At 41.2% G+C, this 19,285-nt stretch overlaps 1 pseudogene; it reads left to right on the top strand.

Moving 5' to 3' along the window:
- The first annotated feature begins 7,017 nt into the window (after window positions 1–7,017).
- On the top strand, window positions 7,018–10,468 carry LOC132621180 (uncharacterized; annotated as a pseudogene).
- Window positions 10,469–19,285: the final 8,817 nt, after the last annotated feature.

The raw sequence follows: 19,285 nt of genomic DNA, 5'->3' as shown, positions 1-19,285 counted from the left end.
ATCTGAGAATTCGTTAACTACCGGAACAGACTGAAGAGTCGGTACTTCTGCTTTCGAGTCATGCACACGGACCAAATGATAAATATAACCCTTTCTAACCATCTTCCTTGCCTTGAGGTATGAAATAAACTTATCCCTCGGCGATGCCGTATTCCTTAACCATTCTATAGCTGGCTCTCCTACGAACTGAAACCGAACTATCTTTTCTCTACAATCAACGTTAGCATAACAAGAAGCTAATCAGTCCATGCCCATAATAACATCAAACTCAATCATATCTAACTCTATTAGATCTGCCACGGTACGACGACTACATATAATCACCGAACAATTCCTATATACTTGTAGCTATAACAGAATCTCCTACCGGTGTAGCCACTTCAAATGGTTCTATCACTTCGGGTTTTATCCTGATTCTACTAGCAACAAAGGGGGAAATATACGATAAGGTGGAGCCTAGGTCTATCAATGCATATACATCCCGAGAGAAAATCGATAGTATACCTGTAACCACATTTGGGGACGCCTCCTGATCCTGTCTACTAGCCAAAGCATATATGCGGTTCGAAGGACCGCTAGAATTGGAAGCTCCACCACGACCCCTACCACGGTCTGCTGGTGTCTAAATACCCTGCCCCATAGGGCGCATAGCCATAGAAGAAGATGAACCAGCAACTGACCCAGTAAGGTGAGCTGCACCACCTGGACTACCCCCGAATGGACACTCCCTCATAATATGGCCTTGACGGCCGCAAGTAAAGCAAGCACCTGTAGCAAAACTGCATTCCCCAAAATGGGGCCTACCACAACGAGAACACCGAGGCAAAGGTGGCCTCGACTGGCGCGAACCCCTGTTCATCTGTGGACCTGAAACCCTGGAGCTCTGACCGGCTCCTGAATACCCTGTGCTATCGAACCTCCTACCTATGGACTATGGGGGTGCACTCCGAGCTGGCTGAGAAGGATATCTACTATACTGCTGAGGTTGCCCGCCTCGAAACTCACTAAGATAACCAGCCGATCTAGCTCTCTTATGCTGGCCTCTGTCATGATCTCTATCGGGCTGACGCCCTCTGTGTCGATCCTCTACCCCCTGTGCATATGCCTGTACCCGAGCAATATCCATACCTGGCTGAGAAGCCATTACCATACAGCTATCGACCAAATAATGATCCAGCCCCATCATATAACGATGCACTCTATCAGCCATATAACGATGCACTCTATCAGCCATATCAACATTAATTTAATATTAAAATAATCCCAAATCCTCACTTAATAATCTAATCACAATTAATTAATTCCTAATCTCCAATAATATTTTTTTACACTAAATAAAATTTATAACAATTAGTTCTAATTTAGAAATTAAAAATTAAGGGTTTCTATTTCGTGTCTGAGAAGGGTTCCGTCTTTAACTCACGTCGATTCTTTTGCGAATAACTCGACGTATAAAAATACGAGGTATAACAATATTGATGTGTAGTGGCAGCCTTGTCGGCTTGCGTATCATTTTATGAATTGATCAGTTGTGACTCCTTAGGAGACAATTTATCTGAATATACATATATGATGACGCTATGAACTTTCGGAGTTCTTTTGTAAAGTTCCATATTGTTCATAGTTTCAGTTTGACTAAATCTGACAGGTATGTATACGGGTGTCCAGATCGGGCGCTAGTCATGGCCTACGGGGTTGGGTCGTGACACCAATGCCTTGAATGCCAAAAAGCTAAATCTAGGCTTCAACCCTATGGCTTGTACACTCCCCTCCCCATCCCTCAACAACCTTGGTTTGACATTTCCATGGACTTTGTGATGGAATTGCCTAGGACAAAAAGGGGGAAATATAGCATCTTTGTTGTTGTTGATCGTTTTTCAAAAATGGCCCATTTCATTGCTTTCCATAAGGTTGATGATGCTCCCCATATTGCTTCCTTGTTTGTTGAAAATGTGGTTAAATTGCATGGCATTCCCAAGACAATTGTGAGCGATAGGGATCCTAAGTTCCTTAGCCACTTTTGGAAAGAATTGTGGGGTAGGCTTGGAACGAAGTTGTTGTTTTCCACCTCTTGCCACCCACAAACGGATGGCCAAACCGAAGTTGTCAATAGGACTTTAGGTTCTATGCTTCGGGCCATGGTAAAAGGGAAGCTAGCCTCTTGGGAAGACCAATTGCCTTTAGTAGAATTTGCATATAATAGAGTTATTCATAGCACTATTGCATGTCACCTTTTGAGGTGTTGTATGGTTTTAACCCCCTAACCCCCTTGGATCTAACGCCTTTGTCTCAAGATGTGGTATTAAGTTTAGATGGAAACAAGAGAGCCGAAGCTATGAAGAAGATCCATGAAAAGGCAAGGCTCCAACTTGAAAAGAAGAATCAAAAGGTGGCGAAACGGGCAAACCAAGGGAGAAAAAGGGTGGTCCTTGAACCGGGAGATTGGGTGTGGGTGCACTTCCGAAAAGAAAGATTCCCAAACAAGAGGAAGACAAAGTTGATGCCGCGTGGGGATGGTCCCTTTGAAGTCCTTGAGAGGATTAATGATAATGCCTACAAAATTGATCTTCCTCCGGAATATCAAGTTCATAACATCTTCAACATTTGTGACCTATCTCCCATGGTAATGGAATGTGATGAGCCATCAAATTTGAGGACAAATTCTCTTCAAGATAGGGAGAATGATGCAAGCCCACTTTCCTCAAGGCCATTTACAAGGAGCCAAGCCCGGGAACTACAACACTTGAAAAGCCTATTCATGAAGCGGGAGGCTCTTGAGTATACTTTTGATGAGCACCTTGGATCCTAAGTCCATTTGTTGATGAAGATTGCTTGGAGAGAAGAAGAGGAAATGGCTAAAAGATGAAGAGTTGGCTATTCTCGCAAAGGAGATTTCAAGATTTTGAAGAAAGAAGAATAGCCTAACAAGGCCCTTGTCTCATTAAGGGTGTTTATGTCCTTTTGCTATCTTTTATTTCTAGCATAGTATAAATAGTTCTCTTCTTCTTCATGGAAGACTTAGACTATTTTGATTATTCATATTTTGAGATTGTAAAACTCTTTTGAATGTTGAGAACTTGCTAAGCTTGAAATTGTGAACTTGTGAGAGGATTGATTATTACGGTGTCAAATCCCTATTGGTCATCCTAAGAGTTTGGTGCTCTTTAGTTCCTAAATTAGAGGTCAAGTTAATCTAAGAACTTTGGTTGCTAATTTGGGTCTTTAGTTGTGTCAAATTATCTATCCTTTATTTTCTTGTCCTTCTTTCTTCATTTTCGTTTTCATTATTGTATCACACCGTGGCAGATCAGATAGAGTTAGATATGACTAAGTTTGATGTTATTATGGGTATGGATTGGTCAGCTTCTTGTTATGCTAACGTTGATTGTAGAGAAAAGATAGTTTGATTTCAGTTCTTAGGAGAGCCGATTATAGAGTGGATGGGGAATACAGCATCACCGAGGTGATACAACTCGAATGACATCAAGACCTTTTACAAGGAGCCAAGCGAGGGAACTTCAAGCGATGCAAGCATTGTTCATGAGGAGGGACATACTTGAATACATTCTAACACCTTCCCGGGGATTGCAAGTGTTCATGATAGCATGGGAGGATGGTTTGGAGAAGAGGCTGGAAGATGGCCATACTTGCAATGTGACTATTACTTGAAGATTTGCAAATTCAAGTTTTGTTCCCAAAAGAAGACACCCAAACAAGGCCCTTACTTCATTAAGGGTAAAAGTGTAATAGTGTAGTTGTCTTCTTTTAAACCTTAGTATAAATAGTAGTCTATTTTCATTTAGAAGACTTAGTCTATGTTGAATATTGATATCTTCAAATTGTGAACTCTTTTGAGTGTTGAGAGCTTGCTAAGCTAGAGATTGTGAATCTTGTGAGAGGATTGGTTATTAGGGTATCAAATCCCTATTGGTCATCCTAAGAGTTTGGTGCTCTTTAGTTCCTAAATTAGAGGCCAAGTTAATTTAAGAACTTTGGTTGCTAATTTGGGGCTTGAGTTGTGTCAAATTATCTATCCTTTATTTTTCTTGTCATTTTTCTTCATTTTCGTTTTGAATATTCTATCAATTGGTATCAGAGCTTAGTTTAGGTTTGTTCTACCAAATCTAATCTTGGGTTTTGATTCAACAAAAAAAAAAATCCGAAATTCAAAAAAAAAAAAATCGAATTTTCTTGTTGATTTTGTTGAATATAGTGTTAGATTAGAGTTTCTTAGTGTTTCTAGAGTCTAAATCTTCAATTTTGAATCCATTTGGAGTTAGGGTTTGTGTTCTACCATTGTTGAGTTGAAGAACTTGAAATGGGTCTTGTTATTTTGGGTGAAATTGGGGCTTGAAACTTATTGGGCTTTGTTCTAAAAGTCTTGGGGAGTCTAAATCTGAAATTTGAAGGAAAAACAAGTTGATTTGAAGGTAGTTGAAAATTTGAAATTGTTGGTGTTCTTGAAGATCTTCAAATCTTCATAGGGGAGAAGACTCTCCAAAAGGGCATTTAATCCAAAGTTTTCAAGTCAAGATTTGGGAAAAGTGTTTTTCTACCCCAAAAGGGTACATTTGGTCCAAAAAAAAAAAATTCGAGAAGTTCGAGTTCAACACAAAAATCACTGAAGCTGGAACATTGCCAATTACGGACCGTAAATCAATTTACGGACCGTAATTTGGGGTCGTAAACTTGGATCGTGAAGCAGTAGTTCACTGGAAATTGCCAACCTCGTTAAAGACGGACCGTAAATCAATTTACGGGCCGTAATTTGAGGTCGTAAACTGGGGTCTTGAAATAGTAGCTCACTGGAAGTTGGCAACCGTGTTAAATACGGACCGTAAACCACAATACGGCCCATATCTTGTGGGTCGTAAAGTGCAAGGTACATTCTGTTTTGGGCATCACTAAATACGGTCACGAAGGACGGTCCGTAAATCACAATACGGACCGTATTTTGTCCAGCTCAAATCATAAACTCCAGGTACCTTTTTCAAGTCCAAATTTCATTTTGATCCCTCTTCCAATTCTGAAAATTTTTTTGATCCTTAGTTGATGATCTTGTGTCCCTAATCCTTTGGTAGGGAACAAAAAAAAAAAAAAATCATTATTTCAAATTGATACCTTGGATCAATTGGGGCTTCCCGGTCGTGTTTTCAAGTTATCACCTACCCGGGCCCGAAATTTTAGTTATTTTCTCGATTTTTGAAATTCCATTTTTTTTTCTTGTGTCTCTTAACTAGTAGCCATTTAGTAGTTGTTCCTATTTGTGTCGCTAGTTCTTGTGTCCGCATTTCTTTCGTGCCAATTCTTTCGTGCTTTTCTCTTTTTACTTCGTTGTTCATTTCTTGGCTCAAGTGCGTTTGTTTTATTGAGTCGTCCTCGTTCTTTTGATAACAAGAATCTATTCCGACCAAGAGTAGAATTTGAACCCTTGTGACTAGTCAACATTGACAAGCACACAATCTTTGGCGGAAGCAATTTGTGAGGCAATCAAAGGTGCGCATACTTGTGCGATTGTGAGTTGATTTTACTAATCTAACGTGTTTGCTTGCTTTGTTGAGTGTCTTAATAGGTACCATGGCTACAGAGGATGAAACTCGAGTTCCCACCGGGGAACTCACACTAGTTGATGTAATGAGAGCCTTACAAGCCTTGAACGATAAAGTGGATAGTATGGGTGGTCGAATGGAAAACATGGGTGGTCGAATGGAAAACTTGGGAAGTAGGGTGGAAGCAATTGAAGGAGGTAGTAGGGAGGTCTCATATTCGCCTCAAGTGCAATACCAAGGTGGCACAAGTGGAGCTACTCGAAGCACTTCACCTACAGTGTCACCCGGCACCTTCCATCATCTATATAACCCCACTCCCCAAAACGCTCCTCAAAACACGACTCTCACCCCACCAAACAACATTCCCATAGGCCAACGGAACAACCCACTCCAACAAGATCAAGTTCCAAATGACCCACATCCAAATGACCCACCCCTAAATGACCCCCGCCCAAATGCACCAATGCCACCCCAAAACCGTCCAAACATCCAACAACCAAATGAGGAAGAGATAGAGGAAGCTCTACTTGAGCACGAACATTATGGTGACCAAGGTTGGAGGCCACGAGGGCAAGCACAAGGAGGTTATCGAGGAAGGGGTGGAAGGCATGGTCCTAATCCTCACATGGGTAGGCAAAGAGGGTACCAAACTCGTGAAGGGTACCAAGGTCGTGACCATCAAGGTTATGACGACGATGGAGATTTTAATAGGAATCACGGTTATGGCGGAGGGCGAGACACGAGTCTCAATTCCATCAAGGTTACTCTCCCAACCTTCAAAGGAAGTAGTGATCCCGATACATTCCTTGATTGGGTGATGCATTGTGATAGAATCTTCTTGACGAATGACATGTCCGAGGTGAAAAAGGCTTCTTACGCCATTGCTCAATTCGAGGGGTATGCCTCCACATGGTGGGAAACTCAAGTAAAAGCAAGAAGAATTATTGGACTCCCACCCACACCTACTTGGGATGAATTGAAGGAGGCCATGCGGCGTAAGTATGTCACCGAACGCTACAAACAAGAACAACTCAAGAAGGTGTATACCTTAAAGCAAAACAAAAAGAGTGTGGAAGAATACTATGATGAGTTTCAAATTGTCAAGATGAGAATCGACTTTGACGAGGATGAGTTAAATGCTATGACTCGGTTCCGAGCCGGGTTAAATGGTGACATTGTCTCCCAAATGAGACTCCACAACTATGGGAGCATTGAAGAAACCCTTCAAGCGGCTATTGAAATAGAGGAGGGTCTCAAGGAGGACAAAATCAATAAATCAAGGGGCTATGTGAGTTCATGGAACCATAACAAAGAACGAGGAGCTTTCTCCTCCAATTGGCAAAAGAATAAGGGCCCCATGCAAGAAGCCAAGAAACCATTTGTGAAGAATTCTCAAGTTGAGAAGCAAGTTGACATGCAACCTCCGAAGTTTGCTCCAAAAGAAGGAGGTACGAAAACTCCTATTCAATGCTTTAAATGTCATGGATTCGGTCATAGAGCAAGTGAGTGCCCTAATCGTAGAGCGTTTATTTTGAAAGACACTTATAGTGAGGATGAGGAAGAATGCGAGGAAGGGGATGAAGAGGGCAATCATGAGGATGAACATCATGATAGTGAAGGGGATGGTGTTGAAGGTGATGATGAGCCTATTGTACCTCTATATGTGGTGCGACGAACCATGATAAGTAAAGCAATGGATGACCCAAGTCAACGGGAAAATCTCTTCCATTCCAAGTGCATCATTAACCAAAACACTAGCATCATGATCATTGATAGTGGGAGTTGTGCCAATGTTGCTAGTACCACCCTTGTTGATTTCTTGAAACTTCCCACCACCCGCCATGAAAACCCTTACAAACTTCAATGGCTCAATGAATGTGGTGAGTTGAAGGTGACTAGGCGAGCTATCATCAAATTCGCGGTTGGGAAGTATCATGATGAGGTGTTGTGTGATGTTGTTCCCATGCAAGCGTGTCATCTTCTACTTGGCCGATCATGGCAATATGATAGGTCCGTCAACCATAATGGGAGAACTAACCAATACAACCTTGGCCACAATGGTGCCAAACATGTCTTGAATCCCATGACCCCCTCCCAAGTGGGTGAGATCTATAACAAAATGAGGGAGTTAAAGGAGAAGGGACATGGTGCATTGCAAAAGAAGAATGTGGGGGACGAGGGAGTAGAGGAGAGTAGTTCTCAAGAGTTGAGTGGAAAGAAAGGAGAGCTTAGAGGAAAAACTAAGGTGTCGCTTTTGGCGAATTGTGGGGAAATTAGGGAGGAATTGGGGGAGCGTCAACCGGTGATTCTCCTCATGCATAGGGACTATGCATTGCACACTAATGAACTAACCCCTTCTTTTCCTAGCTCTATTTTTTCTCTTTTGCAGGAATTTGATGATGTGTTCCCAACGGAACTCCCAAAGGGGTTACCACCCTTGAGGGGAATTGAACACCAAATTGACTTTGTTCCGGGGTCTCAATTACCAAACAAGCCGGCTTATAGAGCCAACCCGGATGACATTAAGGAGCTTCAAAGGCAAGTGGATGAGCTCCTTGAAAAGGGAGTTGTGAGAGAAAGCATGAGTCCTTGTGCCGTGCCCGTGATCTTGGTGCCAAAGAAAGATGGATCATGGCGCATGTGTGTTGATTGTCGGGCCATCAACAAGATAACGGTAAAGTATCGCCATCCCATACCCCGTCTTGATGACATGCTTGATGAGTTGAATGGTTCATGCATATTCTCTAAGGTAGATCTTAGGAGTGGGTATCATCAAATCCGGATGAAACTCGGAGATGAGTGGAAAACTGCATTCAAGACCAAGTTTGGTCTATATGAATGGTTGGTGATGCCTTTTGGTCTCACTAACGCTCCTAGTACTTTCATGCGATTGATGAATCATGTGATGAAACCTTTTATTGGCAAATTCGTGGTTGTTTATTTTGATGATATTTTGGTGTATAGCAAAACCATGGGTGAGCATGTTAGTCATTTGAAATGTGTGTTTGAAGTGCTTAGACAAGAACAACTTTATGCCAATGTTGATAAATGTTCCTTTTGTGTGGATGAAGTTGTTTTCTTGGGATTTGTCGTGAGCTCAAGGGGGGTTGAGGTTGATGAATCCAAAATAGAAGCCATAAGAAATTGGCCCACTCCAAAATCCATTGGAGATGTAAGAAGCTTTCATGGCTTGGCTAGTTTCTATAGGCGTTTTGTTAAAGGATTTAGTACCATAGCCGCTCCTTTGACCGAGGTAATCCGAAAGAACAAACCTTTTTCTTGGGGTGTGGAGCAAGCTAATGCCTTTGAAACTTTGAAACAAATGCTTAGCTCCGCACCATTGTTGCAATTACCCGACTTTGACAAAATATTTGAGATTGAATGTGATGCAAGCAAAGTGGGTATTGGAGCCGTTTTAATGCAAGACCAAAAGCCCATAGCCTATTTTAGTGAAAAACTCAAGGGAGCGACCTTAAATTACACTACCTATGATCTTGAGTTATATGCCTTGATTCGTGCTTTTGGAAATTGGCAACACTACTTGTGGCCTAAAGAGTTTGTAATTCGGACCGACCATGAGTCCTTAAAGCATCTTAAGGCCCAAGGTAAGTTGAACAAAAGGCATGCCAAATGGGTTGAATTCCTTGAAACCTTCCCTTATGTAATCCAATACAAAAAGGGAAAGGAGAATGTAGTGGCGGATGCCCTATCAAGGAAACATGTTTTGATTAATACCTTGTCTTCCAAATTGATGGGTTTTGAAAGCTTGAAGACATTGTATCCCGAGGACCCCGTCTTTGCTAAAATCTTTCTACATTGCGAAGAATGGGAAAGGGAGAGGTGGATTAGGGATAGGTCTTCTACTCCCTATTCCAAGTTTGATGGTTTCTTGTTCAAGAACAAGCGACTATGTGTGCCCATGAGCTCTTGGAGGGAGTTATTTGTGAGAGAGGCACATAATGGGGGATTGATGGGACATTTTGGAATTGATAAGACTTTGGGGATTCTTGAGGAGCAATTTTATTGGCCTCATATGCGGAGGGATGTGGCTAAGATTTGTGGCCAATGCATTGAATGTTGCGGCGCCAAGTCTAGACTCCTTCCCCATGGTTTGTATACCCCTCTCCCAACCCCTCAATAACCTTGGATTGATATTTCGATGGATTTTGTGTTGGGATTGCCTAGAACCAAAAGGGGTAAAGATAGCATCTTTGTTGTGGTTGATCGATTTTCTAAAATGGCTCATTTCATTGCTTGTCATAAAGTTGATGATGCTCCTCATGTTGCCTCTTTGTTTGTTGAACATGTGGTAAAGTTGCATGGTATTCCCAAAACCATCGTGAGCGATAGGGATCCAAAATTCCTTAGCCACTTTTGGAAAGAATTGTGGGGACGACTTGGTACTAAATTGTTGTTTTCTACCTCTTGTCACCCACAAACCGATGGCCAAACCGAAGTTGTCAATAGGACCTTGGGTTCTATGCTTAGGGCCATGGTTAAAGGAAAATTAACATCTTGGGAAGATCAATTGCCTTTGGTTGAATTTGCTTACAATAGAGTCATTCATAGCACTATTGGCATGTCACCTTTTGAAGTCGTTTATGGTTTTAACCCCCTAACCCCCTTTAGATCTAACCCCTTTATCTCAAGATGTTGTGTTGAGTTTAGATGGAAACAAACGAGCCGAGGCCATGAAGAAGTTGCATGAGAAGGTGAGGCTTCACCTTGAGAAAAAGAATCAAGAAACGGCCAAGAGAGCGAACAAGGGCCGCAAACGAGTTGTGCTTGAACCGGGTGATTGGGTTTGGGTACATTTCCGAAAAGAGAGGTTTCCCAACAAAAGAAAGACCAAGTTGATGCCTAGAGGAGATGGTCCATTTGAAGTACTTGAACGACTCAATGATAATGCATACAAAATTGATCTTCCACCCGAATACCAAGTTCATAACACCTTCAATGTGTGTGATCTCTCTCCTATGGTGGTGCAAGATGTTGATCCCTTAAATTTGAGGACAAATTCTCTTCAAGAAGGGGAGAATGATACAACTCGAATGGCATCAAGACCTTTTACAAGGAGCCAAGCGAGGGAACTTCAAGCGATGCAAGCATTGTTCATGAGGAGGGACATACTTGAATACATTCTAACACCTTCCCGGGGATTGCAAGTGTTCATGATAGCATGGGAGGATGGTTTGGAGAAGAGGCTGGAAGATGGCCATACTTGCAATGTGACTATTACTTGAAGATTTGCAAATTCAAGTTTTGTTCCCAAAAGAAGACACCCAAACAAGGCCCTTACTTCATTAAGGGTAAAAGTGTAATAGTGTAGTTGTCTTCTTTTAAACCTTAGTATAAATAGTAGTCTATTTTCATTTAGAAGACTTAGTCTATGTTGAATATTGATATCTTCAAATTTTGAACTCTTTTGAGTGTTGAGAGCTTGCTAAGCTAGAGATTGTTGGGATTGCCTAGAACCAAAAGGGGTAAAGATAGCATCTTTGTTGTGGTTGATCGATTTTCTAAAATGGCTCATTTCATTGCTTGTCATAAAGTTGATGATGCTCCTCATGTTGCCTCTTTGTTTGTTGAACATGTGGTAAAGTTGCATGGTATTCCCAAAACCATCGTGAGCGATAGGGATCCAAAATTCCTTAGCCACTTTTGGAAAGAATTGTGGGGACGACTTGGTACTAAATTGTTGTTTTCTACCTCTTGTCACCCACAAACCGATGGCCAAACCGAAGTTGTCAATAGGACCTTGGGTTCTATGCTTAGGGCCATGGTTAAAGGAAAATTAACATCTTGGGAAGATCAATTGCCTTTGGTTGAATTTGCTTACAATAGAGTCATTCATAGCACTATTGGCATGTCACCTTTTGAAGTCGTTTATGGTTTTAACCCCCTAACCCCCTTTAGATCTAACCCCTTTATCTCAAGATGTTGTGTTGAGTTTAGATGGAAACAAACGAGCCGAGGCCATGAAGAAGTTGCATGAGAAGGTGAGGCTTCACCTTGAGAAAAAGAATCAAGAAACGGCCAAGAGAGCGAACAAGGGCCGCAAACGAGTTGTGCTTGAACCGGGTGATTGGGTTTGGGTACATTTCCGAAAGGAGAGGTTTCCCAACAAAAGAAAGACCAAGTTGATGCCTAGAGGAGATGGTCCATTTGAAGTACTTGAACGACTCAATGATAATGCATACAAAATTGATCTTCCACCCGAATACCAAGTTCATAACACCTTCAATGTGTGTGATCTCTCTCCTATGGTGGTGCAAGATGTTGATCCCTTAAATTTGAGGACAAATTCTCTTCAAGAAGGGGAGAATGATACAACTCGAATGGCATCAAGACCTTTTACAAGGAGCCAAGCGAGGGAACTTCAAGCGATGCAAGCATTGTTCATGAGGAGGGACATACTTGAATACATTCTAACACCTTCCCGGGGATTGCAAGTGTTCATGATAGCATGGGAGGATGGTTTGGAGAAGAGGCTGGAAGATGGCCATACTTGCAATGTGACTATTACTTGAAGATTTGCAAATTCAAGTTTTGTTCCCAAAAGAAGACACCCAAACAAGGCCCTTACTTCATTAAGGGTAAAAGTGTAATAGTGTAGTTGTCTTCTTTTAAACCTTAGTATAAATAGTAGTCTATTTTCATTTAGAAGACTTAGTCTATGTTGAATATTGATATCTTCAAATTGTGAACTCTTTTGAGTGTTGAGAGCTTGCTAAGCTAGAGATTGTGAATCTTGTGAGAGGATTGGTTATTAGGGTATCAAATCCCTATTGGTCATCCTAAGAGTTTGGTGCTCTTTAGTTCCTAAATTAGAGGTCAAGTTAATTTAAGAACTTTGGTTGCTAATTTGGGGCTTGAGTTGTGTCAAATTATCTATCCTTTATTTTTCTTGTCATTTTTCTTCATTTTCGTTTTGAATATTGTATCACCGAGGGGTAAGTTTATTTCATACCTCGAAGCAAGGAAGATGGTTAGAAAGGGTTATATTTATCATCTGGTTCGTGTGCATGACCTGAAAGCAGAGGTACCGACTCTTCAGTCAGTCTCGATAGTTAATGAATTTCCAGATGTATTCCCAGACGAACTTCCAGGTCTTCCTCCTGAGCGGGAGATAGAGGTTACTATAGATGTATTGCCAGATACTCAGCCCATATCCATTCCTCCTTATAGAATGGCACCTGCAGAGCTGAAGGAGTTAAAAGAGCAACTGAGGGACTTATTAGAAAAGGGCTTCATCAGGCCTAGCACATCACCTTGGGGAGCACCGGTATTATTTGTGAGAAAGAAAGATGGGTCGCTGCAGATGTGTATTGATTATAGGCAGCTGAATAAAGTAACAATAAAGAATAGATATCCCCTCCCCAGTATTAATGATCTATTTAACCAGTTGCAGGGTGCTAAATGCTTTTCGAAGATAGAATTACCGTCAGGTTATCATCAGGTGCGGGTGAAGGAGGCAGATATTCCGAAGACTGCATTCAGGACCCGATACGGGCATTATGAATTTAGAGTGATGTCTTTTGGGCTGACCAATGCTCCAGTAGTATTTATGGATTTGATGAACCGAGTATTCAAACCATTCCTGGATATGTTCGTTATTGTATTTATCGATGATATTCTGGTCTATTCACGTTCAGAAGAGGAGCATGCAAACCATTTGAGGACGGTATAAGAGTACTCCAGCACCAGAAGTTGTATGCTATGTTTTCTAAATGTGAATTCTGGTGGACTTCAGTAGCATTCTTGGGGCATATTATTAGAGCTGATGGTATTCGGGTAGATACACAGAAGATCGAGGCTGTAAAGACTTGGCCTAGACCCACGACACCTACTGAGGTACGTAGTTTTCTGGGGCCAGCAGGATATTACAGGAGATTTGTAGAAAAGTTTGCCTCGATTTCAGCGCCTTTAACAAGGCTAACTCAGAAGGCAGCTAAGTTCCAGTGGACTGATGCATGTGAGCAAAGCTTCCAGTTGCTGAAAGCCAAGTTGACTATGGCTCCAGTTCTAACTCTTCCAGAGGGACCAGATGGCTATGTTATTTATTGTGATGCTTTAGGTGTTGGACTAGGTTGTGTATTGAGGCAGCATGGCAGGGTTATAGCCTATGCTTTCCAACAGCTCAGAAAGCACGAAAGGAATTATCCTACTCATGATCTGGAGTTAGCAGCGGTAATTCATGCCTTGAAGCTATGGAGGCATTACTTATATGGTGTTCATGTTGATGTTTATACGGATCACAAGATTCTCCAATATATCTTTAAGCAGAAAGAGCTGAATTTGCGACAGAGGCGGTGGTTAGAGTTACTAAAGGATTATGATGTTGATATTCTATACCATCCAGGGAAAGCAAATGTTGTAGCATATGCTCTTAGCCGTAAATCTATGGGTAACTTGACAGATGTGAAACCAGAAAGGAAGGAGATAGTTTGTGAGATTTACCGACTAGCTGATACAATAACGGATACGCGGAAACGATAAATTAAAAAGATAAACAAAAAGGAAAGGAAAAGATAGATAAATTGACACAAAAATAGGCACAATTAGTCAACCAAGGTTCTTCAATAACCAAGACCTCCTAATTACACTCTAGATAGCACCAACCTCTTAGGATGACCTCAAGAGAATTGAATTCCCAAGCAACCAATCCTCTCAACAATCAAAGATTCAACAAGAGCCATCCATGGCCTCTCTCACAAGTTTCTCTCTCTAGAGATAACTCTCAAAATCACTCATCAATTTATCAATTCATCAAAAATCTCCAAATGAAATGAAAGACAAGCTATATATACAAGCTAAGTAAAGAAGACTAATAGGCAATTACAATGCTACCCTTAATGAAGTAAGGGCCTTGTTTGGCTAGTCTTCTTAGTGTAGTCTTCAATTCAAGGATTGGCCTTCAGTGGCCAAACACGTCCCTCCTTGCATAGATGGCCCTCTAATCAACCTTGCATGCATGGCCTTCTTGAAATCATAACCCTCCTTGCACAAAGCAGCCACTTGCACAAATAGCCCTTTGCGCAAATAGCCATCTTCCAGCCTTGAATCACCCAAGCTTGCAATTGTATCCACTTTAAGAGGCAAGCCTTGGGACTTGGACTCTTGACTTCTTCTCCCATGCTATCTCTCATAGCTTGAAGGCCCTCCAATGACTCCATTTAAATGCTCCCAAAGCTTCATCCTCCATGAATCCGCTTCCAACATAAATCCTTGGAGAAGTTTGAGTAGTTGAGTCATTTGTGCCATTTAGGATTGTATCATCCTCCCCTTCTTCAAAAGGATTCGTCCTCGAATCCGTACCTTGCAAAATATGAAAGAGAATGAGTACAAACCCTTTCATAAAACAAGCAAGATAGTCATCATAAGGCCAATGATAATACCTAAAGTAAGCAAAGCATGCAACCAATATACTAAATGGCTCGCTTTTATGATATAACCAAGCATCAAATGGATTTAGAAAGAACATGTATCCAAATAATGCCAAAGACACTTGGCTATTCAAGTGATTTTGACAAAAGGGTAAATCAAAGAAACCAATGCAAATAGAAATCCCAACATGCAAGTCTACATTGGTCCTAGCAATTAAGAAGCATACATCTCCCCTTAAGTCAAGAAACAAGTGAAATCCCTCATGACTAAGTGCAATATCACCAATAAGCCCAACCCAAGTCAAAGGTCCAATCATCACACTAGCCCACCTAGAGTAAGGAATTACTCCTAAGACATCGGGGTCAAACACAAAAGCATCACCCACACTAATTTGTCCACGTTCCCCATGCAAGCCCAACATGAAATCAAGTAATAACACTAGCAAATTATCACATGAATGGAAAGAAGTGTTACCACTATACTCAACACACCAAGAAACTACCTTCATGGCTTTAGAAAGCCCAAGAATAAGCATGAGCCAAAAATACATACCGTCCTTGAAGGAAGTACAAGATGTGACGTCATACCCAAGTGTAGTCCAATAAGGTTCTTTCAAATGGTCTTCATCATCAAGGCTCCTCTTTTGACAAGATTTCATAAGCAAGTTAGTCAAATAATCAAGTTCATCAAGAGAGAGTGTTTTACCATTATGCCCATTCAACCTATGCCAAGCTAAGAGTAGCATCTCCTCACCTCTTAGGTTAGAAGATCTAGCATAGTCCTTCCAAGAAGTATGCCCTTGTTCATGTATGTCACTCCCCTTCTTTAAAGAGCATTTTTCACTTTCGGAAGCCATTCCAAAATTCGACGTTGGTCCATCAAGTGGGTCATAAACCCTCAAGAAGGATTTTTCGTCATCGGGAATGGTGTCAACAACTTCAACCACCCCATGCTTGTCTTCAAGACCAAGCCCATCATCATCCCATAGTGGGTTACTAAATACCTTGTAATCTCCAAAGGAAACTACATTTGCAACATTACCAAACTTCCCACTAGGTACATGACTATTTACATGATCAATTACATTAATATCATCACTAAATTGAGGGTCCTTAAGCACATCACAAGGTTCCTCAAATAGTGGATTTTCATAGCAAACAATTTGATCAATATAAGTATCCACACTAGTTGGACGCAAATCAATCTTCCAAGAAGACTCAACTCGGTCATCGCTAGGATCAACTAGTGGGTGAGCTATCATTTCACATGACAATGTACTAACATGCAAATCATAGGAATCAACACTAGGTGGACACAACTTGAACTCAAAAGAAGAGTCAAGATAGTCATCAATAGGATCAACTAGTGTTAGATCACCCATATCAAACACATTGTCAATTGTCACAATTGCACTAAGCTCATCACAAGGCAAAGACTCATTAAGCTCAATTAAAGACAAGTGATTTACACTCACTTCGACAACATGATCAATCACATCATTTGTGGTGTTAAGATTAGCTATCTTACCTTGAAGTTCACACGAAGAATTTTCGTTACCTTGAGCTATCCATGGCAAGCTCACTTGACCAATTGTAGAGATGGTCTTGTCCTCTATTCCTCCTTTCAAGTACGGGAGTTCTTCACGTGAAGACTCCTTTAGCAATTCGTTTCCTTGAGTACCTATAAAAGTTTTTTGGTGTTCATGCAAACTCCTTTGACCAATGGAAGGAATGGTTGTGGCCACCGTCCTTGCCTGCAAGCATGGGGTTCTCTCAAGAGGGGTACCCCTCAAAGATTCATTTCTTCTCACATGTGGCTGGGGATATTGGCTTCTCAATATCCTTTTCATGTCCTCCCAAGTCTTGATGGGACTCCTCACTTGTCTTCCACAATATTTCACGTACTCCCAATGTTCAACAAGCCTTGCATCAAAAGCTCTACAAGCTAAGTCCATCTTCCTTAGTCGTGAGTAGTTGTAGCTAGCAAAGATTTCGTCCATCATGAGTTCCCATTCATAAAACTCTTCACCACTAGCGTTCATACTTAAGGTAGGCCAACTCACATTGGGCTCTTGCACTTTTATCCTTGGATTCGTTCTATGAAGTATGTTTGGAAATAGAGGTGTCCCCCGTTCATTCACAACATACTTATGCCAATTTGGTTCATCCGCAATCCCATGGTCTTCAAACCAAGCAAACCCAAAGCACACGTCACAATTGTCCATAGGAAGTATTTCGCAACACACTTCCTCATGGTATTCCCCATAAGAGAAAAGCACATATGCCACATTAGTTAACCTTCCCTTTTGCTTTGCGGTTTTCACTATAGATAACCCCAACCCAAACGCAAGACGAGGAGTAACATAGCATTCACTAAAGTAGTCATCAATTTCAAGACGAATCCTCTCCTCTTTCAACACCCTCACTGGCATTGAGTAACATCTTCTATCCATGGAGTAGTACCTACAAAGAATACTTAGAAAACACGTTAGTAGTAAAGAAACCTCACCACACTCGTGTTTACACTCATTCGTGCTCGGCTAGAACCACTCAAATTAACTCACACACTCTTGCCTTTTACCACTCAAATGGATTGGCCGATGTTGATTCTCGATTGGATTCGGTTGCTTGCAAGATGCACAATTGCTACTCGAGATCGGAATGGATTCTTGTTAGACTCGAAGAAAGAGGACGACTCAATTAAAACAAACGCACTTGAGCCAAGAAATTAACAACGAGGTAAAAATGAAGAAAACCTTGAAAGAATTGGTACGAATGAAAATAGGACTCAAGAACTAGTTAGCAACTAATAAGATCGATTACTAGTTGTTAACTAGGTGTAAGAATCAAAGAAGGGAAGTTAAGAAGGAATCAAAACGTTTTCGAGCACTTAGACAATCTTCTGCAAGTCGTGCGTTAGCTATGCGTCGCACACCCGTCGCACAAAACACCCCTTTCTGAATCTGACACTTAGAAATTTTTTGGAGTTTTCAGAGTCGTGCGATGGCCATGCGTCGCACAAGGATCGCACAAAATACCCCTCTCTGAATCTTTGCAACACACACTGATGTTTCTGAGATTCTGGCAATTTGTTTTTTCGGTCATGCGATGGTTGTGCGACGCACAGCCAGAGCACAAGCCTCACCGTGCGACGGTTACGCGAAGCACAACCAAAGCACAACCTCCTGTGAGGTTTTTCTCGAACTTTAGGCTGGATTTTCTGAATTTGGCTGATGTATTGGGCCCACTCAATCTAGGATCTTTCCCTTTTGGGGTGGAAAAACAACTTTTGACAACTTTGGGAAAATATTTTGGATCAAACTCCCTTTTTGGTCTTCTTCTTCACTATGAAGATATGAAGATGCTCAAGAACATGAAGAACATCCAAAATCCAATCCACCTCCAAATCAACTTATTTTTCCACCAATTTTCAGATCTAGATTCCCCTTCACCTAGAGAACAAAGCCCAATAAGAATTAACTTCAATTTAGCCTCAATTACCCAAACCCATTTGGAGTTTTTCAAAAAGCTTGAAGGTCTTCAATGATGATTTTTCAAAACGCCTCCAAACACTCCCAAATTCGAGATCTAGATGGATTTGACCACAAGGAACTTGATTCTAACTTCAAATCCACCAAACAACAACAATTTTCTATTTTTTTTTATTTTCGAATTTCTACCTTTTTTTTTTGTTTCAACCAAGGATTGAAGAATTGATGGAACAACTCATCAACCTTGCTCTGATACCAATTGATACAATAACGGATACGCGGAAACGAGAAATTTAAAAGATAAACAAAAAGGAAAGGAAAAGATAGATAGATTGACACAAAAATAGGCACAATTAGGCAACCAAGATTCTTCAATAACCAAGACCTCCTAATTACACTCTAGATAGCACCAACCTCTTAGGATGAACTCAAGGGAATTGAATTCCCAAGCAACCAATCCTTTCAACAATCAAAGAAACAAGAGCCATCCATGGCCTCTCTCACAAGATTCTCTCTCTAGAGATAACTCTCAAAATCACTCATCAATTTATCAATTCATCAAAAATCTCCAAATGAAATGACAGACAAGCTATATATACAAGCTAAGTAAAGAAGACTAATAGGCAATTACAATGCTACCCTTAATGAAGTAAGGGCCTTGTTTGGCTAGTCTTCTTAGTGTAGTCTTCAATTCAAGGATTGGCCTTCAATGGCCAAACACGTCCCTCCTTGCATAGATGGCCCTCTAATCAACCTTGCATGCATGGCTTTCTTGCAATCATAACCCTCCTTGCGCAAAGCAGCCACTTGCACAAATAGCCCTTTGTGCAAATAGCCATCTTCCGGCCTTGAATCACCC

This window comes from Lycium barbarum, chromosome 12, assembly GCF_019175385.1.
Source record: "Lycium barbarum isolate Lr01 chromosome 12, ASM1917538v2, whole genome shotgun sequence".
NCBI lineage: Eukaryota > Viridiplantae > Streptophyta > Magnoliopsida > Solanales > Solanaceae > Lycium > Lycium barbarum.
This window is presented reverse-complemented; position numbering and strand designations above follow the sequence as displayed.